Raw genomic sequence first — 19,032 nt, 5'->3', positions numbered from 1 at the left:
TAAACCTGCTCAATAACTGCTCACTATCCCCGAATGGATCACCACAGTTTTTAAAACAATTAAACGGGGTCAGTATTAATTACACAAAACAAGATACAATACAACAATTACCAAACAACACAACCGTCACATCAAACCCCGGTCTCCATAATCAATCTCCACGTAACTGACTACACACTTCCTGCCAGAGTACCCATCGCAACAGATACTCCACACCGCCGTACCCACCAAATCCCCGCTCATCTCCATCGATCGATAAACCCAAGTCCATTAATGTGCACATCCCTTCTGTGGCGGGTTCCACAGAAGGCGATTCATGGGCATGAAACCACTCCCGCAAGTGACTCCACTGAGTCAGGGATGCGCCCCGAATATCACAGACAGACAAACAGTAACCACAACACCAAAATCAACAACCGTCTGAACCAAACAACAATACAATCAACCGTCACTAACTACAACGCAATTCACCACACATATCATGTAACTAATACTGAGTAGGGAAAACCCTACCTGAAATGCAATCACAAACAGCAGACGATCTAGCAGCTGTCTCAAAATCGTTCTTCTACGAATCCTCCTCTTATCACGTAATCATACGATCACTACCAACACAACAAATCATAAAAACCCCCAATCCAAAAATTAGGGTTTAAACAAAGTCAACCAAACGCTATAAAATTGGTATGTAGGACTCACCCTTGACACAAGGACATAAAGAACAACGAAATCCGACCTCTCAAGCTCCGGGATTTGCTAATAATGCGGATGAAGAGAACAACGTAGTTTGAAATCTCCTTTGAGTGAATTTGGTTTATAAAAAGTGTAATAAAGATGACGACATAATATATATACTAATCTTCATTATTAACAAAACCCGTCAAAACATAACCCGTCAACCGAGCTACTCGATGGAGTAACTAACGTACTCGATCGAGTGCCACTTACTCGATCGAGTACCAAGGCTACTTGATCGAGTACCCTACAGACAGAATACTGTTTCGTAAACCAAAACACCCTTACTCGACAGAGTAAGGCCCACTAGATAGAGTACCCCGAGACTCATAAAACCGTAGTATTACAGTCTTCCCTCCTTAAAAAGAACTTCGTCCCCGAAGTTCAAACCACAACAAAATAAAAACATGCTAACATAGTCCCGACGCAACAATAAAAACAAAACTCAATATAAAAACTCCAACACATACTACCAACCCACTCTCAACCCGACTCAAACCACTACTAACTATACTAAAGACAATATAAAGAGATGCAAAATCTCTTCGCGATCATCTTCTACCCCCCCCCCCCCCAAAAAAAAAGAAACAAGGTTACGTCCCCGTAACCATACATACCTGATAAAAAAGGAACGGATATCGCTCTCTCATTGCCTCCTCTGCCTCCCATGTAGCTTCCTCAACCTCATGATTTGACCAAAGAATCTTAAGCAAGACCGTCTAACCATGTCTAGTCTTCCTAACCTTCCGGTCAAGAATCTGCTTAGGCACCTCAAGATAAGACAAAGACTCATCTAGCTCTATGTTCTCCACCTCTAACACATGTGACGGATCCCTCACATACTTTCGTTACTGAGAAACATGAAACACATTATGTACCATATCCAAAGCAGACGGTAAAGCCAAATGATAAGCAACCTCTCCAACCCGGTCTAAGATCTCATATGGTCCTATGAACTTATGACTCAGCTTGCCTTTCTTACCAAATCTCATGACCCCATGCATAGGAGACACTTTCAGAAGAACCTTGTCCCCAACCTGAAACTCTATGTCCCGGCGATGTAGATCTGCATAACTCTTTTATCTATCCTGAGCCACTCTCATCGTCTCCCTGATCAGTTTAATCTGCTCAACCATCTTATGTACCATCTCTTGTCCTAAAACCACTGCCTCAGCACTGTCATCCCAACAAATCGGACTCCTACATCTCCTCTCATATAAAGCCTCAAATGGCGCCATGCCAATACTGGTGTGATAGCAATTGTTGTAAGAAAACTCAATCAAATCTAACCTCTGTTCCCAGCTACCACCAAAATCCATCACAGAAGCTCGTAACATATCCTTAAGAGTCTTGATTGTCCTCTCAGTCTGACCATCTGTCGCAGGATGAAATGATGTACTCATCTTCAATGTCGTTCCCAAAGACTCCTCCAACTCTTTCCAAATCTTGAGATAAACCTCGAATCTCTGTCAGATACTATGTCTTTAGGCACTCCATGCAATCTCAACACATTCTTTCGATAAGTCATAGCCAATTGTGCCTTAGTCCATGTATCTTTCATTGGCACAAAATGAGCTGACTTGGTCAGCCGATCCACTATAACCCATATCATGTTGTTACCCTGCTGACTCTTTGGCAAACCCACGATAAAATCCATAGATATGGACTCCCACTTCCACTCAAGTACCTCTAAAGACTGAATCTTACCTTGTGGTCGTCGCTGCTCCCCTTTAACTCTCTGACATGTCAAACAATGGGCCACAAACTCAGCTGTTTCTTTCTTCATCCCAAACCACGAGAAAGTCTTCTGTAAATCCATATATAGCTTGTCACCACCTGGATGTACCAAATTGGTGTACAATGAGCCTTTGTCATGATTGTCTTTTTTAGCTCCTCATCATTAGGGACACACCACCTCCCATCACACCTCAAACTACCTTCTGTATGAATAGAGAATCTAGACACTATCCCTTTCTCTACTCCAGCTCTCCACTCCACCATCTTTGGATCCAACTCCTGTTTACCGCGAATATCATCATAAAGATCAGGCTGCACCGTCAAATCTCCCATGCCATTTATACTAAAAAATATGGAGAGTAATGGAATGACTCAAACTTTGGAAATAAATCACGGAAAAATATGAAAACAGGTAGAAATGAGATGGGGAGGAGGCGCATCAGCTGCTGCGTCCCTTGGATGAGGCGCAGCATCTGCTGCGTCATTTCCCCAGTGGTTTCCTCTCGCGGAAGAAAGAACTCTGCGTTTCCTTTAGGGAATTGCGGTGGATGTCTACTTCCTTATTTCTTAAAATAAGATTTTCGGGATATATTTTACCAAAATATATAAAATTAATTTATGGAATAAAAATCCGAAATATTCTAGGACATTCCGACTCGGCATTTTAAACGGTTTATTAGAAAATGAAGCGGTTTTTGACCCAGACTTCAAATTAACTCTAATTACTGTCAAAACGACCGTATCGGTGCGTAGATGACAATCAAGGGGTAGACACAAGTATTTGAGCTATCACTTGATGATAAACTTACGAACTGTCATAAATCGTTCCGCGTACCAAACTTGCGGCCCAATAATCACTTGGTGGTTGGTGGGAGGTGCAGAAATGAGGTATCTACAGAGCCCGCACTTTGACTGAGGCTTGGACAAGGCAAAATTCAAAGTATAGCCATCAGGTCAATCGAAGATTACAACCTGACGGATATGGCGACGCGAGGCGGCTCAAAGGGGTCTGAACCAAGGACCTGTCGTCGAGAACATTTTAGAGTCTGTCGAATATCGAGGAGGGTTGTTTAAAGTCCATTAGACTACGTAAGGAGGCTCGCCAGCCATAAGAGAAAACCATACCCGAGACTCTCGGGCGAAACGGGACTGAAAGCGCTTCGACAAAACTTTTTTTTTTTTTTTTGTCTGAAGATAACTTAATGTCCGAAGGCAGGAGGGTCACAGGAATTCTGAAGGTTAGTGAAGGACTGTCTGAAACAAACAAATGTTCAGAACATTAGGACGTCGGTAGAAACTGCTGGGGGAAATTTGCTTGTGTTTGCTTCCGTCTCTCGAGAAGTGCAATCAGCTGTCATGAACTCTCGCCGGGAAAAATAATAAGATATCGATGAAGGTGTGTCTCAACACCTTTGGAAATCTTTTCGTTCTTGCAAGCGAAATCATGATGAAAGATCCTTGCTGGAAGATATAATACTGCGACGGTTCACAGTCTACTTTAGAAAAAAATACGGACTGATAAAATACCGCGACGGTTTTGCAGTTTGATTTGGAAAAAATACGGGTCCAGACAAAAAATAAATGCCCAAAAGACCAAATATATGATGTAAGGTGTTGGAGAAGAGGCGCAAAAAAAAATGGGCCCACAAATAACTAACTCATAACGAACTTTTGTAAATTGAGCTGGAAGGAAGCTGGGGAAGAGTCGCAGGAGGCATAGCAGGTGCTGCGTCCTTTCCCGGGTTTGTCCCTGTCTGAGTAAAAACATGACTTAAGCCGTGTTTATGTTTTCATTTCAAAACATAAACACTTCATCTTTCTCTCTAATTATGACCAAATTCCGCCAAAAACTTGATCAATTCTCGCCATTAATCATGACTAATCGAGGTATGTGTCACGTTCTTGCTTTAATTCTTGTTTTTGTTCGATTTTGATTGAAAAAATTAGGGTTTTTACACCCAATATGTCGAAAATTTGGGGCTTTTCCCCCTAATGGATTTGTCTTGTAAAATTGATATTTGAAATGGATAATTGGCAATGTTAGGAACATAATCATATATTCTTTTTGAATTTTCGTCAAGTATTGAGCATTTGAGCGAAATTGAGACGGTTTCTCAGCTGTTTCGAAAATTGCTTCGAAAATGGCCTTAGGAATGTCCATTTTTGATGAAATTTGGTTTTTTGGAACCCTTGTGTAATGGGTAAACTTCCTACCATGTCGGATTTTTGATTTGTGACAACTTTTTCAGGACACTTTTCTAGGGTATAATCGCTATTATAGCAAAATGCGGCCGAAATTTCGACTCAAACCCGTGACTAGGCTTAGAATTAGACTTGACTTGACCCACTTTTCCATATCAGTGGTCGGGTTTCGAAAGAAATCGCCAAAGATGGCGAGAGAAGGCCATTTCAGGGGCTTAAGAGGCTTGAAACAACCTTACCGAGGCTTGTGGTCATTTGACGCGGCCTAAATTACTTCAATTTTGCAGGTGACATTCCTTCTACGTTGGGGAGGGCTCCCATTGATGTGGACGTAGAGTTCGACCCTTCTCTCGCTCTTGTAGGGGGTGAGAGAGGAAGTGCTTGAGGAGGAGGCTGAGGAGGTCCCGAGGCGGGCCAACGTGGGACGTGGTGGTCGCCAGCTAGTGGGCGCACCCGAGTAGGCCGAGAAATGGGATGTTAGACATCTCATTTGGGCAGCAGAGAGCCACCTGTCTTACAAGACGGCGAGGAGTTTGGTAAATCTCGAACTTGTTATTTCCTCATTGCCTTCCTTATTCGTTTGTCGTTTCATTTCTCATTTGCCTTCGTGCTAAAGATAGCATTAACTTCGAATTGATACAGGATGCCGGGAACATGAGATCCTTTTCCGGCTAAACGACGATGATGGATGCCTTCAGGAGACAGTCGGAGGAGGAGAAGGCTATCATCAAGTTGGGAGCTTTCGGAACTTTGGTGGGAGCGTGGAGGGCGATCTGTAATACTACGAATGTTTTAAGTTATTGTTGTGATAACTTGTGATAAGATTGGTAGTTTATAATTGTAAATAGATGATTGTGTTTAGTTGTGAGGATGTTTATAATGACGTAGTGGTAGTTGTGGGCGAACTTCGGGACGAATTTCATTTTAAGGGAGGAAGACTGTAATACACCGTATTTTTGATAATAATCTATATGAATAATTTATGTAATAAAAATAATTAATTAATGACACTTATAATAATAATTGCAGATAAGACGTTAATTAAATAATAAAGTAAGAAAGCGAGTCGGAATTAGACTTAAAAGCTAATTAAGCCTTGGGCCGTGTGGTGTAAATATTTGGCCTAATTATATTAAGGCCTAATATGAGTAGTAGTTGAGATTTGAATCGGGATTTAATAATAAAGTAATAAGTATAATAATTGTATAGTAATTATATAGTAATAATCGAAAAAGGGTAAAGGTTTCCTAATTGGCCTCATATGCTCTCTAATTCTAGACTAAAAATACCTAATAATCTGAAAAGTAATTCATAAAAAATAGAAGAAGGAGTTTTAAAAAACGGAAAGAGCGAATAAAGCGATAAAAGGTAAGATCGTCTGAACTAATGTTTATATCGTCTGAATAATTTAATTTAACGTTTGTACACCGTATAGACCACCATGATCAGTACCGTTGACCTTAGTAGCTAAATTTGACCATCGTGATTCTATTAAGAGAGTTTGTGACCATCGTAGATCACCGTGGGTGGCAGAATTGGCGTCTAAAAGGGTGGTGGTCGCAGGTTTTAAGACGTAATTTATTCTCTGTTTTGTAGTCGACTTGACCTGGGACTTGGGTGGTTGGTATTGTCGGCAGTGGGAGGTCCTAATGGTGGTAATGAGGTGGTCGGAGGTGGTGGTTGTTGCGGGCTGTTGGCGATGGGGTTGGGTGGTGTCAGTAGTGGTGCGTGGTGGCGTTCGTTGAATTTTGTCGAGGGTGTTGTGGAAAGCTGTTGGCTTTGTTGTTGTGTCGTGGGTTTTGATGGGAGTTAGGGCAAGGAGTTTGGGAGTGTGGTGGCTGGGTATAGGCGGTCCATGGTGGGGCTGCCTGGTGGTTGCCATGGCCGGGGAAAGGGGAGCATGGGATTATGGTTTAATGGTGATCAATCACTTTTTAAACCGTGTATGTTGGGGGAAGTTTGCTTGGTTGTTGAGTCGGGTTAGTTTAGGTGTGTGTTTATAACGGTTGGAAGATGGGTAGTGGAACATGGGTAGTGTGAGTTAGGTATTGTGAGATGATTTGGTTTATTTTTGAGACGGCTTTTGCTTTGGGTGACTCGGATTTTAGTTTGGATATTCGGGTTTTAATATCGTAACCTTTAATAGTGATAATAAATAAATAATTAATTTGAATAATAAATATAAATAATAGTGGAAGGTGATAATTAATATATAATTGAAGGAAATTATATTATTTTGATTAGGTGACGGTTGTGAAGAATTATATTTGGATTGCTTTAATTATTTGGATAGCTTAAGCTGCTTAATTGGAATCGCTTGCCAGGTAGGGATAAATCCTACTCAACTTTTACTCGATAATGTTTGTTGGATGATTTATATTAAAGTGAATTGATCATATGAGAATTGTGTTGGTTGATATCATTTAAATTGTTGGAGGGGAGAATTATATTGTAAATCTTGGTTGGATTAGTTATGATGGAGTTACTGTTATTGCATCGGTTATTCAGTTTAATACTGGCAGACATCCCTTCGTGGTGATGTAGATTATTATTGAGGTTATATTGGCAGACGTCGTGTAAGAGCCTTCGGGTGACGTATTTCAGATTTATTCTGGCAGACGATATTTTATCGTATTTACTCGAGCCAGGCCCCAGATTGGTCTGCAGGCCATCTGGTGGATATAACTCAACTATATGTTGAGGAAGACATTACCTTTTGGTAATGTAGTGTGTGTTTACTCACCTTCGGGTTGAGGCTGCCCCGTCCAGAGATTGGCGGGATGATTAGTGTAACGATTAAGTAAAATAAAGGAGCACGTTGCTAGAGGGTTGTGCAATGAAAAAGGAAATTGGATTGTTTATCGTATGTTTTTGTTGTTAGTATTTATTTATACTCAACCTCGCGGTTAACTGTGTATTCGTAAATACCTGCGGTGAACCGTTTTATGGGGAGCAGATTTTACAGGTACTAAAGATTAGCTGACTTGGGAGCTTATGGGAATGCGTGGACTTGGACAACCTACCTAGAAGTCTAGACCACATAGAATGATTTATCACTTTATTTATTTCCGCTGCGAGTTGTAATTATTTTATGTTAAGTTTTAGTTGGTTAAGTTGTACTAAAACATGTAATCATTAAATTTTAATTAAAGTACTCTGGTTTGTTGTACTTTGTTATTCACTACCTCGGGAAACCGAGATGGTAACAGTTCTATTTATTTGGGAATGTCTAGCTAAAGGCTCCTGAGTAAATGGGGGTGTTACAAAGTGGTATCAGAGCAAAACGATCCTCAGGCCTAACCAATGAACATAATAATGAACATAGGATGTGTCTAATAAACTGAACCCGGATAGAAACTTTTAGGAGCCCACTTAAGGCTTGGGATGAGTTAGGGGCCCCCTCACACCAAACTTCTGGCCCTTCCAGTTTTGAACCGGATACCTAGAGAGATGTTACAGTGTGGGGAAATTAAAAATGAATGTTGTTATTTTGTCTTAGGAGTTTTTGGTTGCCTTGGTTGACTATTGTTTTCGTTGATGATTGCGGCTACGGGAACGTAACCTTGCTTTTAAGGTGATAGAATGTGATATGATTTTAAACATTGTTTTAAACATGTTGATATGGGGAAAGTATGCTGGCATATATGTGGAAGGTAAGAATATGATTAAACATGTAAAGTATTAATTATTGTGTGGAATTGTGAAGAATATGATTTTTGTTGATTTCACAAGATTTTTACCCTTGATTGTTTTGGCTACCATTTACTGTCTGTTTAAAATTGTTGTCCGAGATTTTTATTTATGATACCCTTGTGAGTTAGCTTTCATCTGTCACTTGTCTCATATTCAAATAATAAAGGTTTTAGGAGAAATAAATATTTTAGTGGACAGTGGTCGGAATGTCCCTGTACAGTTGTGTTTTCGCGCCATATTTTTGTAAAATTTTCCATTTAAAAAATACATAATGATTTGTTATAATTCTAATTCTGATGCTTAATAGACTCGTGTAAGTTTCCAAATTGATAACCCATGTTGCAAGTTAAATTTTTGACAATTTATAGTGATTTTTACAATTTGACCTAAGTTTCTGACAAGTTGCTGTAAAATTTCTGTTTTGACCAAGTAGTTTGTAAAATGCATCATAAATTGATCTTATGAGTTTTTGACTTGATTCTTTTTCTCATGGTTTACTAACTTTCTTTATTTTTCTATAAAGTATATGTTCTCAATAAGTAGTTATGTTATTATGTATTAGTGATTGTTAGGAGTTATAACATGTTTTCCTAGCCTTGAAGATTGTTAGAAGTTATAACATGTAAAATGTATAACAAGTTTTGTTTATGATCTCTTGAACATTATATTTGATGTTGTCAACTATGTGAAGTAGAATAACATATCTAGTGATATGCGGAATGTGTTTCCCTAAGCCATATATATGTTCACGATAATTGCATCCATGCTTAAGTTAGATGACGTTAGGTAAGGATTAAAATGAACGAAAAATAAATTTAAATCAATTATGAAGGAAGGTGGATAGTACCTCATTGGCTTAAGTGATCATTATACTAAACAATTATGCGTATTTTGTTATAGATTATTATTTAGTCTGGCACTATATTCGTCGATAGCTAAAGTAAGAAGTTTAAGTTCAAGTAAAGATTTGTTCGAATATCCTATATGATGTCGTTTGCTAGTTGGGGAAAATTAAAGATTTTGTTATCATTACTTGGAGTTGTGTTTGAAATAACAGTTGACTTGTGTTACAGAGTGTGTTCTTTATTTTGCGACATTACAACAATGATTTGGTGGTTCCTAATATTTGTTATTTTGAACTTCGAGGACGAAGTTTACTTTTAGGGGGGAGGAATGTAATACTACGAATGTTTTAAGTTATTGTTGTGATAACTTGTGATAAGATTGGTATAGTTGATAATTGTAAATAGATGATTGTGTTTAATTGTGAGGATGTTTATAAGTGATGTGGTGGTAGTTGTGGGCGAACTTCGGGACGAAGTTCATTTTAAGGGAGAAAGACTGTAATAAACCGTATTTTTAATAATAATTTATATGAATATTTTATGTAATTAAAATAATTAATTAATGGCACTTATAATAATACTTGCAGATAAGACGTTAATTAAATAATAAAGTAAGTAAGCGAGTCGGAATTTGACTTAAAAGCTAATTAAGCCTTGGGCCGTGTGGTGTAAATATTTGGGCTGATTATATTAAGGCCTAATATGAGTAGTAGTCGAGATTTGAATCGGGATTTAATAATAAAGTAATAAGTGTAATAATAGTATAGTAATTATATAGTAATAATCGAAAAAGGGTAAAGGTTTCCTAATTGGCCTCATATGCTCTCTAATTCTAGACTATAAATACCTAATAATCTAAAAAGTAATTCATAAAAAATAGAAGAAGGAGTTTTAAGAGACGGAAAGAGCGAATAAAGCGATAAAAGGTAAAAGGTAAGATCGTCTGAACTAATGTTTATATCGTCTTAATAATTTAATTTAACGTTTGTACACCGTATAGACCACCATGATCAGTACCGTTGACCTTAGTAGCTACCTTTGACCACCGTGATTCTATTATGAGAGTTTGTGACCATCGTAGACCACCGTGGGTGGCAGAATAGGCATCTAAAAGGGTGGTGGTCGCAGGTTTTAAGACGGAATTTATTCTCTGTTTTGTAGTCGACTTGACCTGGGACTTGGGTGGTTGGTATTGTCGGCAGTGGGAGGTCCTAATGGTGGTAATAGGGTGGTCGGAGGTGGTGGTTGTTGCGGGATGTTGGTGACGGGGTTAGGTGGTGTCAGTAGTGGCGCGTGGTGGCGTTCGTTAGGTTTTGTCGAGGGTGTCGTGGAAAGGTGTTGGCTTTGTTGTTGTGTCGTGGGTTTTGATGGGTGTTAGGGCAAGGAGTTTGGGAGTGTGGTGGCTGGGTATTGGCGGTCCATGGTGGGGCTGCCTGGTGGTTGCCATGGCCGGGAAAAGGGGAGCATGGGCTTATGGTTTAATGGTGACCAAACACTTTTTAAACCGTGTATGTTGGGGGAAGTTTGCTTGGTTGTTGAGTCGGCTTAGTTTGGGTGTGTGTTTATAACGGTTGGAACATGGGTAGTGTGATTTAGGTATTGTGAGATGATTTGGTTTATTTTTTGAGACGGGTTTTGCTTTGGGTGACTCGGGTTTTAGTTTGGATATTCGGGTTTTAATATCGTAACCTTTAATAGTGATAATAAATAAATAATTAATTTGAATAATAAATATAAATAATAGTGGAAGGTGATAATTAATATATAATTGAAGGAAATTATATTATTTTGATTAGGTGACGGTTGTGAAGAATTATATTTGGATTGCTTTAATTATTTGGATTGCTTAAGCTGCTTAATTGGAATCGCTTGCCAGGTAGGGATAAGTCCTACTCAACTTTTACTCGATAATGTTTGTTGGATGATTTATATTAAAGTGAATTGATCATATGAGAATTGTGTTGGTTGATATCATTGAAATTGTTGGAGGGGAGAATTATATTGTAAATGTTGGTTGGATTAGTTATGATGGAGTTACTGTTATTGCATCGATTATTCAGTTTAATACTAGCAGACATCCCTTCGTGGTGATGTAGATTATTATTGAGGTTATTTTTTCAGACGTCGTGTAAGAGCCTTCGGGTGACGTATTTCAGATTTATTCTGGCAGACGATATTTTATCATATTACTCGAGGCAGGCCCAAGATTGGTCTGCAGGCCATCTGGTGGATATAACTCAACTATATGTTGAGGCAGACATTTCCTTTTGGTAATGTAGTGTGTGTTTACTCACCTTCGGGTTGAGGCTGCCCCGGCCAGGGATTGGCAGGATCATTAGTGTAACGATTAAGTAAAAGAAAGGAGCACGTTGGCAGGGGGTTGTGTAATGAAAAAGGAAATTGGATTGTTTGTCGTATGTTTTTGTTGTTAGTATTTATTCCTATTCAACCTCGCGGTTACCTGTGTATTCGTGAACACCTGCGGTGAACCGTTTTATGGGGAGCAGATTTTACAGGTACTAAAGATTAGCTGACTTTGGAGCTTATGGGAATGCGTGGACTTGGACAACCTACCTAGAAGTCTAGACCACATAGAATGATTTATCACTTTATTTATTTCCGCTGCGAGTTGTAATTATTTTATGTTAAGTTTTAGTTGGTTAAGTTGTACTAAAACATGTAATCATTAAATTATAATTAAAGTACTCTGGTTTGTTGTACTTTGTTATTCACTACCTCGGGAAACCGAGATGGTAACAGTTCTATTTATTTGGGAATGTCAAGCTAAAGGCTCCAGGATAAATGGGGGTGTTACACGATCAGGGAAAGGAAGATTCGGGCTAACCTTTGCCTGATTCAAGATTTCCTTGATCGGTACTCGGACACGACCTCGATTTTCCATATGCCTTTTGGAGAGCTCAGGGTCACTCTGGAGGACTATGGCATGATCTCTGGTCTGCCGTGTGGAGAGGAGGCGTTGGTGTTGCCGCTGACGGCCATGAGGGTGACTCCGCCGAGGCGAGGAGGCTGCTTGGCTGGAACCTGGCGGAGGGTGCTGCCAGCGTTCCTGGGTTGGTGCCGAGTTCTTACGTCAAGGACTACTTTGCGGATAGGACCCCGGCGATGGTGACGATGGATGGGAGGAAGGTGCCTCCTCCTCCTTGCATTGCGAAGCAGATAGCCCGGTTGTGGTTGTGGTGGTTCTTGTCTTCGATTTACCTCGAAAACAAGGGGGAGAGGCTATCGACGAAGATTCTTCATTTTCTGTCTGACTTGAGTAGCCTGGGTCGGTGGGACTGGGTTACTCCTGGCTTTGCGGTCCTCATCAGTCGCTACATGAGGGCCATGGTACGTCCTGAGCTGATGGAGATGGGGACTTCTCCTGCTACTGTCGGTCCTGGACTCTTGTTGGAGGTATGAACCTTCTTTTTCATTCATGAAAGATCATTATTACTTTCTCATTTCTTTTCTCTATCAAATTATGGAAGATCATCATCGATTATCTTCATTTGCAGGCGTAGGTGTACTCCTACTTTCTTGGCTTCGCGCCCAAGAGGACAGAGCCTAAGCCGAGGGCGTACCCGGATGTGAGGGACTGGGTGGTGTGTCGTAGGAAGAGTTAGCGCTCTTCTTACAATGTTTGTCGATGGGCTGTGAATGCCCTGATGCTGGAGAACGTAAGTGCTCTTGATCCTTCTTTGATTATTTCTTTTCATTTTTATTTAGAAGTGATCATAGTAATGAACTCTCACTTCCCACTTAGAGCCGATCATAGGAATGACCCCTCGTTTACTTGTTTTAGTGGGTGCCCAGACCTTGGGTGGACTACCCTGATGCTCCAGCTTTCGTGACCGAGGTCCTTCGTCCTAGGAGCTCGAGTCGGTTGTTGCTGAGGACGTTCATGGGACCTGTGTGTTACCCGGGCAAGCGTTTGACTCGGCAGTGCTCTCGTGACACTTTCACGGTTGACTTCTGACGCTGAGAGAGAGGCTGACTTGGCGGACGCTAGTGGTGACGCCCTTCTCTTTCATGGCGAGGAGTACTCTAAGTTCGTTCACCGGAGGTTCGCGTTCTGGCTGATCGTGGTAAGTGTCTTACTTTCCCCGCTTCTTAATTGATTTGATAACTGACGAATGATCGTCAAATAGAAAAGTTGTTTGAACCTTCTAGGAGATCGAGGTGGCAGGCGTCGAGCCCTCAGCGTACCCAGAGACCCTCGAGTACACTGACGCGGCAGGGATGACGATGATCTCGGAGATCCGCGACTTCGGTGAGAAGGTGACGGATGCTGGTTTAGGAGAGTGGCAGCACTTAGTGAGGAGGGTAAGCCCCCAATTTCGACTGTCTTTATCGCATAAGAATGCATTCGTTCTTTAACCTTTTATTTATTCTAATACAGGTGGCACCGTCTCAGTATGTGGCGTTGTGGAGGATGGCCAATCGGCTGCGAGCCACGGCCATCGAGGCACTTGCAGGTGGCCGAGGACGACAGGTATGAACCTCTCATTCTTTTACTTATTTCATTTCATTAATATTTCGAATTTTTATTGCAATTTCCCGCATTTTATTTTGAAATGGTTGAATGAAATGATTGAAATGAGGCACTTCTTTATCATTGGCAGAGAGAGCGTGACCTGGAGCGCGAGCTGGCGCAGTCCCGAGAGGAGATAACTTGTCTGTTGAGGGAGTTGGAGGTTAGGGACGCTGAGATCGCTGCTCTCGAGGCGACCGTAGCTGAGCTAAGTGGCGACCAGGAGTAGCTGTTTTCCCTTCTTTTTGCTGTTGTTGTCTTGTATATACTTTGTACATTTGAGTTTCATTTTGGAGTTTTCAGACCTGTTTTGGGCGAAAGCCCCCAGTTTGATGTATATAACGCATTTTGGTTGTATATATAACGGCCTGAGTGCCTTTGCTGCTGGTAGTTTGTTGTTCCTGCAGGTTAGCTTAGAAAACAGGTTTGGTAGGTGACGGTTTGTGCCATCATGCTGCCGAAATTTACAAAGAATTTATACATAAAACACATAACACATGGGTGGCTTAAATTGGCGCAAAATGAGAAAAGGTGAAAAAGTGCCCGAAAATGAGCAAAAATGCCCGAAAATGAGCAAAAAATGACCGGACGGTAGGGAGGGCTACCCCCTAAAAAAAACTTAAAAAGAAATGTATAAATGTGAAATGTAGTGAAAACGAGGAGTGAAATGATTCCCCTAGAAAATAAAACAAAATGGGTAAGTGTGCGTGTTTGGCGAAAATATCGATTTTGTCTCGAAAAGCGAACCCAAAAAGAATTAGGAAATATAAAATTTGGTAATTTGACGGAATTACCAAAATAATATCCTATAGGAATAGGAAATTATAGCAAAAACAAATTAGGAAAGATCCAAAGCTGAAAATCACGGAAAACGGCCTGGGGAAGAGGCGCAGCAGATGCTGCTCCATTTCCCCATCTAGTCAGACCTAGACAGAAATTAGGAAATTGTGTTTAGTATAAATAGAGACTTCGGGGAAGCTTTTATTCACACAATTCCTCCATCTTTATTCCGTCTATCTCATAAAAGCTCTCATATCTTCATAAAAATTTCAAAATCATAGATGCTTTTGAAAACCGTCTCAAAGAGTGGACGAATGAGTTCACAAATGTTGAGAAATATGACATGGGTGCATTTAATTTGGGATCGATCTTGAGTCTCAAATTAGTGAAGATCGTGAAACCTTTCTTGGATGCCTGTCTCGATCATTGGGACCCTAATTTTCATGTATTTGTCTTTCCTAGAGGCGATATCTGCCCTTTCCCTGAAGAAATAGCTGTTATTGGGGGATGGGACCCGGAGAATGTACCCGCTATACCCTTTAGCTCTCAAGGATATAAGAGCAAATTTAGAGACTTGCTTGGGTTGGCGAAGGCTGAGGTTGACCGTCTTGTGACCTCGAAAGGAGTCCTTATGTTTGAATTTATTGACCGATTTATAAAAAGGGAAGACCCTTCTATTTCTTATGTTGCGAGATGCAGGGCGTTTGGGTTTTGTCTACTATATTACTATGTCCTCCAAGGGCATGTTGACAAGGAGATGAGAAGGGATCCTCATTTTCTGAGCCAAGTAGAACAAATGGAGCTACGCAAGAGCCCAGCATGCCTTTGCTTAGGAGAGATCATTCTGGAGTTGGACAACAGAAAAGCCAACCACGAGCTTCCTTATTTGGGGAGTCCCATCATTCTGCAGGTAGGAACCAACTTTCCTTTCTTTCTTTTTTGCATGCCAACCATTTTTTTTTTTTTCTTCTTTTTCGTTTAACCATATGGGCATTAATTCCCGTCTTTCTTTGAAGGTTTGGCTTATAGAGTGTCTGCGGCTGATCGAGCCCCCAGTTAATGTGCTAGGATACCATGCTCGATCAATTGCAATGAGAACTAGGCTCTACATGGTGGACTTCACTCGGGTTTGCAACTATTGGGAAAATAAGCTGAAGAATGAAGGAGGTCCCCTAATCTGGTGGATTGTGCCATGGTGGCATCTCAAGTCAGTCACTGGAGTTTCATCTTTGGACCCGACGGGATCAGTTCGCATCCCTGCCTTGGAATTCATGATTTGCATTTTTCCGGAGAGGTTGATAAGGCAAGTGGGCCTTAAGCAGAAGATTCTGAAGCTTGACACCATCCCTCAAACTGCATTGGCACACACTACATAGACTCGTCGGGAATGGGTAATGAAGTGGGCTCAGAGGAACATGTGGTTCATACCAGCTCCTACTGGCTCCTTATGGGTATCTGACTCATATTTGCAATGGAAAAAAGGTTGTTATTCCCAAAGAGCGTGAGAAATTGAGGAAGCACGAGCCTGTTGATTACAAGATTCGCGAGCTAGCAAAGGAGAACTAGAAGTACTTGACTGAGGAGGAAGAAGAGGCCGGATTCTGAGTTGTTCATCCGTCGAAGAAACCGAAGACCGCTCCTGCCATAGAGATGGTGGTGGATCAAAATGGTAAGGCTAGACCGCGAGAGAGACCTTTGGTGATTAGATCGGAGATAGCACAAGAGCGCCCGACTCGTGGTCGAGACAAGAAATATGACAAGGGCGACAAAGGCAAAGGGAAAATGGAAGAATAGCCTTAGTCATTTATTAGTATTTATTTATTATTGTAATAAACGGCGGGGTTTTTAGAATCCTAGCCTAGCATTTATTTTCAGCATTTTTATATTATTTGGCATATTGTTATTGTTTATGGAACAAATGAATAAAAGATTAATTAGTTAAGAAACTATTGTGATTTTCTTTCATCAATCTTGTCGAATTTCAAATGCAAATGCAAATGTCCTTCTATATACATTCTAAAATTATGGGTTGTATCCTGTAAAAGATTGCCTACATATTCATTTAAAAAATGAAATCAAACCCTTGCGCCTAGTTCAAATAAATGTAAAAGAATAATTGTTCGAAGCAAGAGCTTGTAACGAACCTGAAAATAAGCATGAGCTTTACTTACTCCTAAAATACAATTCAATTTATTTGATGACATGAGGATGTCGAAGTGTCAAAATGCAAGAGCAAGGTGACATAAGCTTTCTTTCAGCGGGCTAAGGGCCATTTTTATTTTGTGTCGCATCAGCGGCACGTGGGTGCTACGCGAGGCGCGTTTCCTGTCATATACTAAGGGTAATATCGTTTCAGTTGGTCGAGGTTAGTTGGGTTAGCGAATTCATTCCCATCTAGGTCTGTAATCCTATCCACACCCCCCGAGAGTATGGACTTGACTAAGAAAGGTCCGGCCCAGTTAGGATTAAACTTTCCACGTGGATCGACAGGTAGGAGAGCTCTGAAGGATTTGAGCACCAAGTCTCCTTCTTTGATATTTCTGGGCTTAACCCGTTTATTGAAGGCTCGTTTGATACGTGCCTGATATGTTTGCACATTTTTTAATGCGCGCAACCTTCGTTCATCCAAGAGGATGAGTTCTTCATATCTATCTCACTTCCAATCAGCTTCTGGAATTTGACTTTCAAGCAGAATGCGTAAAGATGGAATCTCTAAATCAACTGGTTGCACGGCTTCCATGCCATAAGTGAGAAAGAAAGGAGTGGCCCCAGTGGGCGTCCTAACTGATGTGCGATAACCCGATAACGCAAAAGGTATCTTGTTGGGCCAATCACGATAGTTATCGATCATTTTCTTGAGGATTGTGACAAAATTCTTTTTAGATGCCTCCAATGCGCCATTAGTTTGAGGTCTATACGGCGAGGAATGGTGGTGTTTGATTTTGTATTTGGCTAACAATTTCTCAGTATCAGCCTGGAAATGTGATCCATTGTCACTGATGATCTCATGTGGGCAACCATATTGACAGATGATATTGGTTTGTATGAACTTTGCCACGTTCTTGGCGGTGAGACTAGTGTAAGATGCTGCTTCGACCCATTTGGTAAAATAGTCGTTAGCTACCAAAATGAAACAGTGACCTCCTATTCTGGCTGAAGTGATTTTCCCAATGATGTCGATTCCCCCAAGCAGAAAACGGCCAAGGAGATGTCATGGTGTAAAGTAGTGAAGGAGGGACGTATTGCACATTCCCGAAGATTTGGAAATTATGGCAATATCTGATGTACTTGATGCAATCTGACTCCATTGTGGTCCATTAATATCCTAGACGCGTGATTTTCTTTGCCATCATGGGTCCTCTCGTGTGAGGACCACATTCTCCATCGTGAACTTCTTCCATCACTTTTTGTTCCTGTGAATGACCAAGACAATGCAAGACTACACCAAGAGGTGTTCTTTTGTACAATTCTCCCTGCATGAGGAGGTATTGAGAGGCTTGTAGGCGTATGGCTCATTGTCCCCTCTTATCCATATCCGGTGGGTATGTATGATACGTGCATATTGTATAGTCTTTTTAGCCTATTTTAGCACGTATTTCTATGCATTTTTGTACTGTTTATATAGTATTATGCCCCGAATTGGCTACTTTGGTTCGTTTTGTCCATTTTGTAGAAATGAACGCGAAAGTAGTGGAATCGTACCCTTTTTTGTCCTTTTTGCATGCATTTAGAGGAGACGGGATTTTTCCAGAGTGAGATACTGCATTGGGAAGCGTGAAGGCACGGTTTACGAGGCAGTCGGGCGTGGATTTGAGTTGAATTGAAGACAGAAGACTCGATCGAGTAGTTTTACCACTCGATCGAGTGGTTTTCATGGCCCTAGTTGGTCAATCGAGTACTTTTCTACTCGATCCAGAAGTGCTATAAAGAGGGGTTACTCGATCAAGTAACTATTCTACTCGATCGAGTAGATTATCCTGAGTTTTGCTCGATCGAGTGGTTTTATTCCACTCGATCGAGTGGTTTATGCTAGCGTGGGCTTTAATTAGCCCGTAAACTTATTTTATCTTATGGACTTAGTTATTTTTCTATTTAAGCATTACGTTACTAGGTTATTGGCATCTAATTTTCTATTATCAAGTTTATCTATCATTCAAGACTGCGTACTATTCTCTCCTTCACTGTAACTTTACTTTGGGATTTATTTCGCTCGGATTTGATAGTTCTTTACGCCGGATTCGCACGATTGTAATCTCTTTCTCCTTTCTTAATAATAAACTTCATTTCATTTGCTTTAATTCTTCATTTTGCTTTATTTACTTCTTGCCCTAATTTACTTTTTATGCAATTTAATCATCGTTTTAATATGTTGAATGCTGGTTATTTATCTGCTGTTAGTCTTGATAATATTAATAGCAATATGAGTAGCTAAACTTCTTTCATGTTGGGATTAGGGGATCTACGGTAGAAATGTGACGATGTAGTAAATAGGTTAGATGAATTAATTGT

The sequence above is a fragment of the Silene latifolia genome, chromosome Y (genome assembly GCF_048544455.1).
Source record: "Silene latifolia isolate original U9 population chromosome Y, ASM4854445v1, whole genome shotgun sequence".
In the NCBI taxonomy this organism is placed as follows: domain Eukaryota; kingdom Viridiplantae; phylum Streptophyta; class Magnoliopsida; order Caryophyllales; family Caryophyllaceae; genus Silene; species Silene latifolia.
The sequence above is the reverse complement of the archived record's forward strand: the minus strand, read 5'-3'. Positions refer to the sequence as shown.